The 13,787-nt window shown below is 37.2% G+C and overlaps 1 protein-coding gene across 18 annotated transcripts in view; it reads right to left on the bottom strand.

Annotated features, from left to right (window-relative positions):
* The window catches only part of kcnma1a (potassium large conductance calcium-activated channel, subfamily M, alpha member 1a), a 249,221-nt gene that overhangs the window by 110,477 nt on the left and 124,957 nt on the right, over positions 1-13,787 (bottom strand). The window lies entirely within an intron of this gene.

The raw sequence follows: 13,787 nt of genomic DNA, 5'->3' as shown, positions 1-13,787 counted from the left end.
GTTTAAAACAACTTAAGAGTGAATAAATGACAAAATTTTTATTTTTGTGCGAACTAATGGTCCTAATGGACTCATATGCAACTATTACAGAAGATTTAAATGTTCATCGATGCTCCAGAAGGAGAAACAATGCATTAAGAGCTAGGGGGTGAAAACCTTTTGCATTTGCAGATCAGGGTAAATGTAAATTATTTGGTATTCTGGGAAACATGTAAGTATCTTTTGTAGCTTTTGAAGGGCAGTACTAAATGAAAAAAAAAAAGATATTTAGGCAAAATAAGAAAAATTGACATCCTCATTCTGTTCAAATACACAAAAATACTTAAGGATTTTTCTGAAGAACAGCGGGCAGTTTAACTGGTTAGGACAAACAAGGAAGTCATGAGACAACTATAACTAAAAAAACAGCTGTGGATCATTCAGGTAACAACATAGTATTAAAGGAGAACTCCACTTTCAGAACAAAAATTGACAGATTATGTTCTCACCCCTTGTCATCCAATTTTATCATGTCTTTCTTTCTTCAGCCGTAAAGAAATTATGTGTTTTGAGGGAAACATTTCAGGATTTTTCTCCATATAATGGACTGGTGTGATGCCCCGATTTTGAATTTCCAAAATGCAGTTTAAATGCGGCTTCAAACGATCCCAGCCGAGAAAGAAGGGTCTTATCTAGCGAAATGATCAGTTATTTTCACAAAAAAATAATACAATTTATATATTTTTTAATGTCAAATGCTCGTCTTGTCTCACTCTGCCTGAATTGTTTTATTCTGGTTCATAACAGTTCATCTCATGACATCTCATGTTCTCCCTCAACTTCAAAATCGTTATATATTGCTGTTTTTTATTGTTAAGTGTGTTTAATCTTCTTTGCATGTTTACTTTGCAAAGATTGGGTTGGTACTTCTGCAGCGATGTAGGGTGATTTTGAAATGATTTCTGAAGTTGAGGGAGAAAATACGAAATACCCTAACTGGCATGAAACCAGAATACACAGAGTTCCGGCAGCGCAAGACAAGATGAGCGTTTGAGATTAAAAAGTATTTAAATTGTATTTTTTAATGAAAATAACCGATCATTTCGCTAGGTAAGACCCTTCTTCCTCAGTTGGGATTGTTTGAAGCCATATTTAAACTGCATTTTGGAAGTTTAAAATCGGGGCACCATATCAGTCCATTATATGGAGAAAAATCCTGAAATGTTTTCCTCAAAAAACATAACTTCTTTACGACTGAAGAAAAAAATGACGAACATCTTGGATGTCAAGGGGGTGAGTACATTATCTGTAAATTTTGGTTCTGGAAGTGGACTTCTCCTTTAAGAAGCATATGTAAATTTGAACAGGGTCATTTATATAAATTCAACTATTATTCTGTCTTGTGGACTATATGTAAACGTCTTTTATGTAAAATATCTCATGCAGGTCAATACTAAATAAATAATGCGGATTATGCAAGGTCTACGAAAACCTTTGACCTCAACTGTACATAGTGTGTCATTTGTACTTTTGGTTACATCTATATACACTGGTTTTGAATCTGTACAATTATTCACAGGAAAACACAAACGAATGTAATGTGTATCATAATTATCTTAAATTAATTTTTAAATGTATATCTCAATGAATCTAGCTAGTGTTCAAAACAGCTCTAATATTTCTCCCTCTGGTATTAGACGACAGCCACAACATCAGGAAAAGCTGACTGCACAATTCAAGACTGTCTTAAAGCACTTTGTGCTTTCATCCATTAGTAAAAATCTTAAAAGTACAGAAAAGCACTGCTGAATTATTCAATACATCTGGCACGGTTAAATCAACAGTTTAATGATTCAATTAATTAAAAGGCTTAATTTCATAACAAGCCAGAAGCCTTTGAGCTGAGGTTAATGTGGTGCTGCCCTTTCTCTGACATTATCATTGATCTCATGTAGGACGTTTTTTTTTTTTTACAGACCAGCCTTTGCATTCACCAGACATAAATACCACCAAACTAAAGATAAAGAAGGCAAAAAAAAGCCCATAACGCAAGCATAACTAGCTCTGCTTTTGGCCTCAATAGTCATAAAGCGCTTTCTATCAAGTTACAATTAGCCATGTCTCAAAATGCACGACCGTCAACACGCGTGCGCTGTGAAACACTAAGCGTCTGATCCTTGAGCTCAATGTCACTTCACACTCTGCAATTACAAGAGATCTCCTGACATGTGGCATCCATGCAGAAAGTATCCCTGCTCAGAAATCTTTAACAGCTTCCTTCTTAAGCCACCGTAAGGCCTCAATGTCATTCTCCAGCAAGAACGGTGACTGCCTGCGCCTTAAGACGACACTTTCCCAGGCACCTATAAAGTTGTGAAATTCTCTGAAGTCAGCTGAAAGCATGCCATGCCAACTAATAATGGGGTAAACAGCATTCAGGTGCCACTGAGCTTCTAACTTACACTAGGTGGCCTCAGCTCCTAATCGAGCGCCTTGGAGGACGTCCAGCAATGTCAGTGCGCACAGATCTATGTTACCCCAAGGGGCGCACGCAATGGGCTATTTTAGGCTTGCCATGTTTCTTCCTCATCTTCTTTTACAAAGATGCACCACTGTGGCACTCATTCATAAACGGCGCAGAAATGAATGTGTATCCTAAAAAATGCAATGGAATGGTTGTCTGACACACTTACTGGCCTAAACATCCCATTATGTGATAAACAAGTCATGTAATTAATCACTTTCAGTGCACAAGAGCTCTGCTTAAGGGCAAGACACTACAAAAATATTTAAAAATATATATTTATTATGGACTTGTCAATTTTGAGATTTTGCACTATTCATGGAGTGATAATAATTTTTGCAAATTAAAAATCCCTTCTGTAAAACCCTTTGAAAAGTCAACAAAATGAAACAAGAACCTGGCTTTATCCAATGTTCAGTTTTCTGTTCTGGAAATGCATGCAAATGAGTGCATATTTAATTAGATAATACCTTATTTGCATATTTAAACATAGCATTTCAGAAAACTTAATACAAAAGATCTTTGCAAATCTTAATGTAATCAATGGTGATTTCTTTTTTTAACGTATTCGCCTTAAGCAGTACAAAAATAAAGGTGATGGCAAAAGAAAAAAAGGTGAGCAGTCTGACTCGGGAACCGCTACTGGAGCCTGGAGGGCGATGGGGTGGCACACAACAGGTCTAGGTTAATACAACAGTGACTGATTTAGGCCAAGGCACCATTTCTAAAATAAGAGTGATTTAGCACCTGCAAGGGCACCGGACAGCTAAAACCTCAGTCGGAGGTCTAAAAATAGCCTTTCTGTATTAATTCCTCCCTGAGGTGCTCTCTGCATGTGCTTCTAAAAGAAGAAAACACACAAAGCAATGCCCCTGTGTTTTCTTCCTCTTAATGAAAACAGGAGGAAGTGATAGCTCTAAGCAGGGAAGACGAGAGACTAAAATTTGTTTAGGAGCTGAGGTTGATATTTGCAGCGATAGTCATGGCAGAGTGTTCAAACAATCCTCTGTTCAAGCTGGAGAAATGCACAGAGGACTAGCTAATCTTCAAAGAAGCACGCTGAATATTTTTGAGAATTTCCATCCGGTTCTATCAAATACAAATACACGCATGAAGCGAATGGCACGGCAAAGCCAGCCTCCCACATACGAAACTCAATTCGCACAAAAACGAATGGCAAGATAAAGAGAGGCATGCGAATTGAAACGGCATCTCTTATCTGTTTATTGATTAAGCCCCCTCAAAAAGAGGTCATGCTGGACTGAGCTTTTTAAACTGCTTTCCTGCCCTTTGCAAGAACTCAGTGTGATTACCTCTGGAAAACACAGACCCCATCAAAGCTTTGCTTTTAGTGATAAGACCCTATTACTGCAAAAAGCTGCAGAGTCAGAACTGGGCAAACTTCCATCTCTATGTAAATATATGACACTGGCAATGTGGCCTCCTCAGCAGAGACAGAGAGCTTGAAGAACCATTTAGCTATTTTCTACTTAATGGCAGGACAGAGAAACATACAGTGGATATCCAAATTAGAAAACAATCTATAAAACTTGATTTTTTCTCATATATTGTTCATCTTTATCACTCAAAATTTGAAGGAACATCAGCTGTAGGTATACCACTGTTCTACCACTGTTTGACAAAAGATGCAATGCATTTCAATGAAAATCTTTATTTTATGGAAAACACAGTGATCAGAATTAGAGAACAGTAACCACTATAGCAGGAAAGGAGGGTTACAGCTGTCAGAAGTTAGTGGGAAGTGTAGGCCCTTGCTTTGAACCCTTACTTTAGCACATCTGCGGCCGCAGGACATCACTAGTTTCTCACACTGCACTGGTGTGATCTTGGTCCACTCTTCTACCACTCTATTCCATAGTTTGGATTTCTTAGCAAGGTACAGATCTGGATTCTGGTCCGTCCATTTGATTATATCAATGTCCTTAGCTTTAAGGAACTGCTTTACCTGTTTTGCAGTGTTGCATTTTCTTGCATGAAAACTGCAGGCTGATTAGGAGATGCTTGCAGGAAAGGAAATGCATGCTGCTGAAGGTGGCTCTGATAAACATTTGCATTCACCTGCCATGTATCTGTGTAAGAGACCCAACTCCTGCTGCAGAAAACATTCCCATTACACTCTTTGGGTTCAGTCTTTTCTCAGGTTGACACCGAGCAACTTTGGACTAGGGGTCGACCGATTATTGGCCTGGCCGATTATCAGCACCGATATTAAGCATTTTTATAGTTTTACGTTATCAGTCATTTTTATTTGCAGATTTGCCGATAACATAATTTAAAAGCATTTAAAGTTTTTTTTGTTTTGTTTTTTGCGACCAGACATATATATATCGGTTCAAAATCTCAGTAATCGGCCTGCTTGATCTGTAATAATTAGTATCGGCATCAGCCCTGAAAAACACATATTGGTTGTAAAAGCTTCTAAAAATAATGAAAAAATAATGAAAATTATATTAATTTTTCAACAACAAAAAAAAAATTTTTATTACAAAAATAAAAATAATATAATATTCTTTATATAATATTTATGTACAAAAATAAATAGATAACATTATATTTAAAAAAAGGGGGTTCATTATTAGGGTATCGATTATCAGTCTGGCCAATTATTGTCACTGATATTATTAGTATTTTTGATATTTGATATTTCACTGATATTTAAGTATTTTTATGGTTATCGGTATCAGCCATTTTCAAAACCGATTTGCTGATAACATAATTTAAAAGCATTTAAAGATTTTTTTATTCAGAGTCCTTGTTATTTTTATGTAATAATCTGTATTAGCATCGGCCCTGAAAAACACATATCGGTCAGTTTCAAAAGCTTCAAAAAAAATAAAAAAAATAAAAAGAATTAAAAAAAAAATGATACAGAGGTAAGCAGTCTCAACAGTTTTTTTAACAGTATAAAAGCATCTAAAAAATATTACATTTATAATATTCTTTATATTATATTTATGTATGAAAATAAATAGCAAACATTATATTTTAAAAAAAGAGGGTTCATTATTAGGTTTATCGGTCTAATTGATCTGCAATAATCGGTATCAGCATTGACCCCTAGTTTGGACCAGTTCTCCTGTCCTCTCAAAACATGCGCCTCAGCAGTGGTGAGCTTAGTCTTTGGATTCTTTGTGCGAAGTGCACTTTTAGTCCGACTTCTCTTAAACATGCCAAGACAGATCCATACCTAACTCAGGGCTGAACTGGCAAGCAATTCCAGCTGCAGTGTTTAACCCGATTCCCCACTGAAAGTCTCTGCAATATTATCCTTTATCCACTTTTATCTTTTTATACATTTGTCTTATGTGACCGACCAGCCTTTTTGTGGGACTTGAATAAATTAGTGTCATTGTAAACCTGCAATATTCGAGAAATCACAGATTTGGATCGACCAACTTCTCTTGCAATGGCTGAATGTCATCCCTTTGACCTTCATCTGGACAACCTCCTGACACAGGATTTCAGTCACCTCAGAGCGGCCCGCCATTTTGCAATCTCAATGAAAATAGGAGAAATGCTGGCAGTTAAATAGGGTTTGTCATAGAACTAAGGAAATTAGCACCAGTTGCCAGATTAATACCAATAACTTGGAGGTATCTGTAAGTGTTCTCTAATTTTGTCTCATTTAAGATTTTTATACCGTGCTTCAGAATACAATTAATTTATAAAATATGCTTAAAAAACTACTCATCTACTCCTGTTAGGATCACTTAAAATAGGACTAAGCAGTGACTTTGACATTTATGGAGACATTTAATGTTCTCCATTACTCAATTACTTAAAATAAATATTAAATATTCTAATAATACTTTCTATGTTAGTTTGAATTTATGATATAAAATATAAATATGGAATTTAAAAAAAGAATCTGTAAACTTTTTGATCATTGAAACAAACCACTGAATCAGAGATAAGAAATGATTAACAGAACTGATTCAAATGGTCAGTTTTTTTTTACTGATCTATATTAAAATGTCTCAAAGTTCTCATAAAGTTCTCAGAAAGATAAGTAGACTACTGACTCTGTATTAGCCGAATAAAAAGCACATTCTATTCATCATAAGCACATTTTTTCTTACTTTAATAGTGCAGCCTTTCAAAAAATAATCATGTCCTATTTGCAGGTGAGAAATCTTGCATAAGATATCAAACTAAGCCATTACAGGTGAAGCCTGATATTAAAATGAGTTCATATTTCATCAGCTGTTGTAATGCATTATATTATTATATGACATTGAATCCTGATACTGAATATCAGACACAGGCATGTATCACAGTCTTGGAGAACATGACCTGCCAATGTCTCTCTTTCTCCTCCTCCTCCTCTCTCTCCAAAGAACAGGCTGCTGGTGTGTGGGAGATTTTCAAAGCGTAGGGACGCTGCACTAGAATTAAACGGGGTGGATTATTCATCCCTGCAATGCAGTGCCAGGATGTTTATTTCTGTGGCTTCTCAGTGAACGGGCCGTGTATTTCCCTGCCCTTTCACAGCATAGTGTCCTAAAGCTTTTCCAGGTTAATACAGCTCAGCCTAAAAGCTGTATGTAGAAGCATCCATTCATCTAACCGGCTTCAAAAGCAAGTCGTATTTCTGACCTTGCTGCATTAATAATTCATTAAGCCATGTCTCTTTGCTTCTTAATCAGTGCTGGGATTGAGCATTCAGTACTATTAGGCTCTTGCGATATGTAACTGCGCTAGAGCGCTGATCACCCAAAATGTCATAAGTGGGACGCAAAATAAAGGCATCCCTTGAAGGAGAGCTTCCCCTGTTGTTGCCCTACATATTTCTTGCTTCATTGTTCAGCCCTAAAAAAAGACACTGGTCTAGGGGGAAAAGTACAGACTGTTCCCATTAAAAATATGACAGTGAAACTACAATGTTAAGAAGTTTTTAACAAAACTAAAGCACAGCACTAATATATGATGTATTTTTACTTGATCTTCATGAAGATGTACTGAACTAGAGCAAGAGTGATACCTCCCTGTGCAAAACGTACCATCATGATGCTATGGTGCCAGGGCATTATTTGGTTCTTAACATCTTCTAAATGTTTAGGAACCTCTTCAAAGTCTCTAGAACTATTGGTGGAAGTTCCCGCTTTTGGTTTCAAACTGCAGGAACTAGGAATGTATTTAGTACTACACTGTAAAAAGTTTTCACCGGTTTCAACCTAAAAACTTAAGTTTAGCAGCTGCCTTAAAATTTTAAGTAATCAACTTAAAAGTACAAGTAATTTCAACTCATGAGTTAAATCAACTACTAAGTCCGTCATTTAACTCACTTTATTGTAGTGAGTTGAAATGACTTGTAGTTTTAAGTTGATTTAAACTTTAACTTTAAGTTTTTAAGTTGAAACTGGTTAAAAATTTTTACAGTGCAAGAACTCCATTTGGGGGAACTAAATTAGCACCTACTTCAGAGTAGAGTCTTAAACAGTTCTATAGGAACTACCAGTGATGCAAATGGCCACAAACAAGGAAAACAGCAATAATAATGACATTTAGCTACCTGTTGTCTGCAGCGTTGTGTTGTTATCATAGAAGTTTTAGTCAGATTTTTAATCGCATAAATTGTGTTTGCATTCCATCTTCGTTATCATGAAATCCACAACCTACAACAAAAACAGCTCTGATGATGGCATCCTCCATTCATCGTTTGATGACTTTTGTAAATGCCGCAAATAAACATGTCTCTGTCGGACGCTTCAGAGTTCCTGCTGCCGGTGAAAATGCAAACAGAATAATTGCCAGAGGGGGATAATTGGTTCTCTAGGAACCACCATGCTGACTAGTTCCTAGAACTGAGTTCTTAGAATTACACAGTGCGAAAACGCCTTTTGTTAGCCCATTGCTAGGTTGTTGCTCAAAAGATCTAGGAGGCTGATACAGTGCTGATAGGTGGGTGGTATATATATTGTTGATACTGCAGGTAGTTGCTAAGATGCTAGGAGCTGTTCACAGGTCCAACAACATTTGTGGTACACAATGGCAAGTTTTAAGTATAAGCCCATCTCTTCAGCAATTTACATGATTTAAGGTATCATTCAATTTTGAGAGAGTGGGACGAGTTTCATGTTTGTTTAAAAGGAATAGTTCACTCAAAAATTAAAATTCTGTCAATATTTACGGTTCTTAGTGTTTAAAACTCGTAATTCCTTCGTTCATCTTCTGAACACAAATTGAGATATTTTTATTCAATCCAAGAGCTTTCTGACCCTGCATTAGGGTCAACCAAAATTTTATTAGTCGCTTTGTCGCAGAAAAAAAAAGTGGTGAGGTGGCGAAGTCACGTAGTCTGTGTCGGACATATCGTAAACAGCTGGTCTATGTGATAATATAGTACATCAGGCAGGACACCCAAACGCTCACCTATCATTCATCAACCTCAAATATAGGTTTTTGTCTGAAAGATCCATGTAGTGGCAACTTTACATGGCTGCTCAATCTAATGTTAACCTAGAAAAATGTGCGTTATTGAAGCGTTGAATAGTAGCGCGCTCACTGCATGACAGATGGAGGTGCCGGTGCGGTCACTTGCTCTTAAAATACTCCATTTTTGGTCATATTGATAAAGATGTAATACATTTATTTGTGTGCACTCACAAAAACAACGAAACGCTGCACTTTTGTAAAATAATTCAAGCAAACAGGCTGCGCTTTCTGGCATCTCAGTCTCTGTGAACTTGGGCGTGTCACTTTGAAACTTTATATATACTTGCCTTACAGACCTGAAAAATACATCTATAGAGAGTGAAATGTCTACTTTCAAATAAACCAATTAAAATGGAAGAAAAATATTCTCTGATTATGCAATCCGTATGAATCGTGTACCGGCGCATCACTACTGAGATGATGAGTCCATGTCGCCGACTTCATCTCTTAAGCAAAAACAAAGAAAACACTATTTTATCAATAAATTATTATAACGTTAATGCAGTCTCCTTGCTGTTTTTCTCTGACACATTCATTAGGCTATGTAGGGAATCAAAGGCTCATTATTATGATTTATATGGTTTATTAATAAATGTGCAACTAATAGTCGACTAATGCTTAAAATGAACGACTACTAATCGATCAGAAAAACCTTTAGTCAAGGGCGGCACCAGAGGTCATGGTAGACTTTAACATTGTCCGTCATTTTGACGGACAGGCTCGTAAAAATTCTGTCAATCTATTATTACTCGTCATTTTAATTTTCAAATTTGAATTATAATAACACATTTAATTGCTTTTATTTTTGTTCACATTTTCATTTTTTAATTATGAACCCACAGGATGATATAGGCTTATGCATTTATTTTAAAGTGAACATATAAACAGATGAGACTGTGTAGCTTTTCACATTCAACACCACACCCTGCAGTGACAGCATTTTAATATATTCTCATTTTAATGAACCAGTATCAATTTGTAAATCGATCTTTTGGTCTATTCTGTTTTCAGCTGACGAAAGTGCACCTCCCATCCAATAAATGCAAGAAGGCTAAGCTTTGTGTTACTTTCGATATGAAACAAAGCCTCAGATTTCAAGCAATAAATACCGTTTTGGTGCTTTTTAATGAGGCATGATAGATCGTAGTAGCTTCTGTGTACTCGCCTGTGCGTAATCAAACGCATAGCAAAACATCCGTGACAGTTTCTTTTTTGTTCTGGATCCAGTGCTCTGCTGCTACACTGGAACGCACTCGCCACTAACTGGACAGGGGTGGGAATTACAGTTACAAGTTACAATATATCACCTTCAGTGTAATCTGTCATAGTGATGGACGGCCTTCAGATTTTTCTGTTATTGATAAAAAAAAAATCTGTAAATGACGGACAATTTTCGGTTAACGCAACCTCTGGGCAGCACTATCCTGCATATAGAGCAATGCAATTGACAAGTAAAAATTGCAAGTTATCCTTTTTGTTGAGTTCATCAGACTGTTTTTTTTTTTTTGGCATCAACAGCACCACATGCATGCGTTATGGTACTCTTGTGAACGTGTGTCAAAGATTGACACGGAAGAGAAGACACTGTAGAATAAAGTTGTTATTTTTGCTTTCTTTGTGCGCAAAGTATTCTTGTAGCTTCATAACATTAAGGTTAAACCACTTAAGTCACATGGACTTGGGCCTTGAACATGGTAGTTCTGTTGCGGTCTATGCAGGGTCAAAAAGTTCTCGGATTTCATCAAAAGAAAATCTTAATTTGTGTTCCAAATATGAACAAAGTTCTTACAGGTTGAGAAAAACATGAAGATAAGTAATTAATGACAGAATTTTCATTTTTTGGGTGAACTAACCCCTTAATACTTCAAACTCCACTAACAACACCAGGGCAACAGGCACAGACCTTGTGCAATACAGTAGGCTCATTACAACTGGCTTCTTTCAACACAGTCGTGCAACAAAACACTCCGTCTCCACTAAAAAGTCTTTTCACTCCTCAACTGCAAGAAACACTGTCCTGAAAAGTGACTCCTTACACAAAAGGAGGATTATCTGGAGAAACTCAGGGGAGGTTGGTAGTTGGCCACTAGAGTGAGCTGTGTATCCACGGTGTTGAGTGAAGTGCCCCCCCTAAAAGCCAGACATGTGCACTGAGGCGATGAAAAAAGACCCCCCCTGCCCCAACTAGTGCCTGCAATTGCTGCTTTCACCCTTCATCAAATTTTGAGTTACCTTAGGGAGTAACCATCAGCTCAGAATCACTCAAAACATCCCACTTTAGAGATCTACTGATGGCTTTTTTAACGGACGATTACGTTGTCTATTTGAGAGATGCGTTCAATGTGCCACCGTTCCCTGTTTACATGTGCGTGAGGCCAAATCGAGAGAAAGGCATGTGGTTTGTTCCAGACATTCTTGAACAGTTGTGATAATTAGCGGCGTAAATGAGTCGTAAGAGTCGTCAGCGGATGATCCATTACCGAGACCATTAACGCTGGAGTCATGCGGTACGGCAGGTCAAATGAGGAGCTCGCGAGGGTGAGAACCTGCGTGTCGCTTGCACACATCTCTCCCCAGTGAGGACAGCGGCAGTGGAGGTTTCAGCTGCCAGGACTTCAGGCGGTAACTCTAGAATCAAACGCGATGTAGATCATTAAGAGCACATCACAGCACCCTTCGCCGCTGTCACAACTTGATCTGAAACTGAACCGGGTGGGAAAGACACGGATCACAAACAAAACACGCACACATGCACCAGCGAAGCCTTCTATCTATTCCTGGGATTTTCAAAGCTAAAGAGTTTGCAAATCATGAAGTATGTAAATGTATGCTTACTGTATGGTATTATATGGTACTATAAATCTCAATCCACCTAGGGGGTCTTGAAAAAGCCTCATAAAGGCTTAAGATCCCTGCTCTACACCTGGAAAAACATCCTTCCGGTTTAGCACTTCTATCACTCAGCTGTTCACTCATGGGTTAACCGCTGGACCGTCTGAGGTGTCACAGCACTGTCTGTCATGATTTTGAGTATAGAGAACTAATGTGTCTGTATGGCTATCATTCATGTCTAACGCTGTTCAGCCTCCCTTAAGAAATGATTAGAGTGATGTCCAATCTGACAACAAGTCCAGTCCAATAACAGATCCAGATCACTCGGTTAGGCTCTGTTATCTGGAATCCACCCACACTGCAATGCTAGGGAATTCAGGGCATCGCTTGTCTGCAAAAATCCCCTGACTGAGACCACAGACAATAGATGTGACAGGACAGCTTAGACTAGGCCGTCAGTCAGTTTGCGGGAGAGCCACCGATTCACCCAAACAGTATAGAGCAGTGGTCCTCGACTAGGGGGATGCAGGATGAGTTACAAATCTCCATAATTATAAGCAGTAATACTGGATGAAATATGAAAGGACCTTTGAAAATAGTGTTAGACAAAGAGAGGAGCTTTGTGTCAAAAAGGTTGAGAACTACTAGTTTGCTGGTTAACTGTTTCATATATCGTTAACTCAATACACTTTCTATCACTTTCTATTACTACAACAAATGTGCAACTTAAATTGTGAAAGAATGGCTCAGATGGAATCAATCGACTCATTTGAATGTAACAAACTCACTGGCAAATCAATATCAATCAAACTACAAAGTGGAATAACCTTTTAAGCTGTGTTCACACACCAACGACTTTGTCTCTGTAATGTGAAGATCTTAGTATTGTGGCTGTAATATTACTGGTAGACTGCACATTTGGACATATCTTGAGAAAATGCAACCACAGATCATTTATTTCTGGTAAAACAAAACATTTCTGGTAATGGTTAGAGAGTCGGACTTGCAACCCAGAGGTTGCGGGTTCGAGTCTCAGGTCCAGCCAGGACTGTAGGTGGGGAGAGTGAATGTCCAGTGCTCACAATGTCCCCCAACTGATCCCCGGACACCGCAGCATTGGCTGCTCACTGCTTTGTGTTCCAAGTATGTGTGTGTGTGTGTGTGTGTGTGTGTGTGTGTGTGTGTGTGTGTGTTTGTTCACTTCTCACTCCTGTGTGTGTGGACTTGGATGGGTGAAATGCAGAGCACAAATTCTTGGCCACACATCACGTCCTGTCCTGTCCTGTCCTGTCCTGATATCATTCTAATTTTATTAGGAATTTGTTTTCTTGTTGGTTAAAAAAAAAAAAAAAAAAAAAAAAAAAAAAAAAAAAAAAAATCTACTGTTGGACAGTTTTGTTACTGCTGCTCAGTGCATTAAACAGATGAACGACCTATCAATCTATGACACATACTAGGGTCCTATAAAATCTATTATTTATTTTTCTCAAATTCTGTTTTATTATCATTTTTTTTTCCAAATTCCGTTTTTTTTTTGTCTCCAGTTTCTGACTCCATTTTAATAGTCAAATTAAAAACTATTAATTAAAAATAATGTCTAATTAACTGAAATCATGAAACATACACAATTTATTTATTGATTAATTTATTATTATCAAACTCTGTGTTTACCAGTAATTATCTGGGTTCCATTTTAATGGTTTGATTCAATTTTAATAATCAACAGCTTCTCCAATTTTTTATTTTTTATTTTTTTATTTATTTACTTTTTTATTTATTTTATTGTGAGCTTACATTTTTCTGGTAAATACAATCTGGTCAATAATTTATCTGGTAAATATTGCTTAAAATTTTTTTTATTTATTTATAGCAGTTAGGGCTGGGCGATATGGCCAAAAAATGATCATGATATATGTTCCTTTTTTTTTTTTTTTCATATCAGTCGATAATCATGGTAAATGTCACATTTTTATTCTTTTCAAGTTTAAAGGCAGAT

Source organism: Labeo rohita, chromosome 13 (assembly GCF_022985175.1).
Source record: "Labeo rohita strain BAU-BD-2019 chromosome 13, IGBB_LRoh.1.0, whole genome shotgun sequence".
In the NCBI taxonomy this organism is placed as follows: Eukaryota; Metazoa; Chordata; class Actinopteri; order Cypriniformes; family Cyprinidae; genus Labeo; species Labeo rohita.
This window is presented reverse-complemented; position numbering and strand designations above follow the sequence as displayed.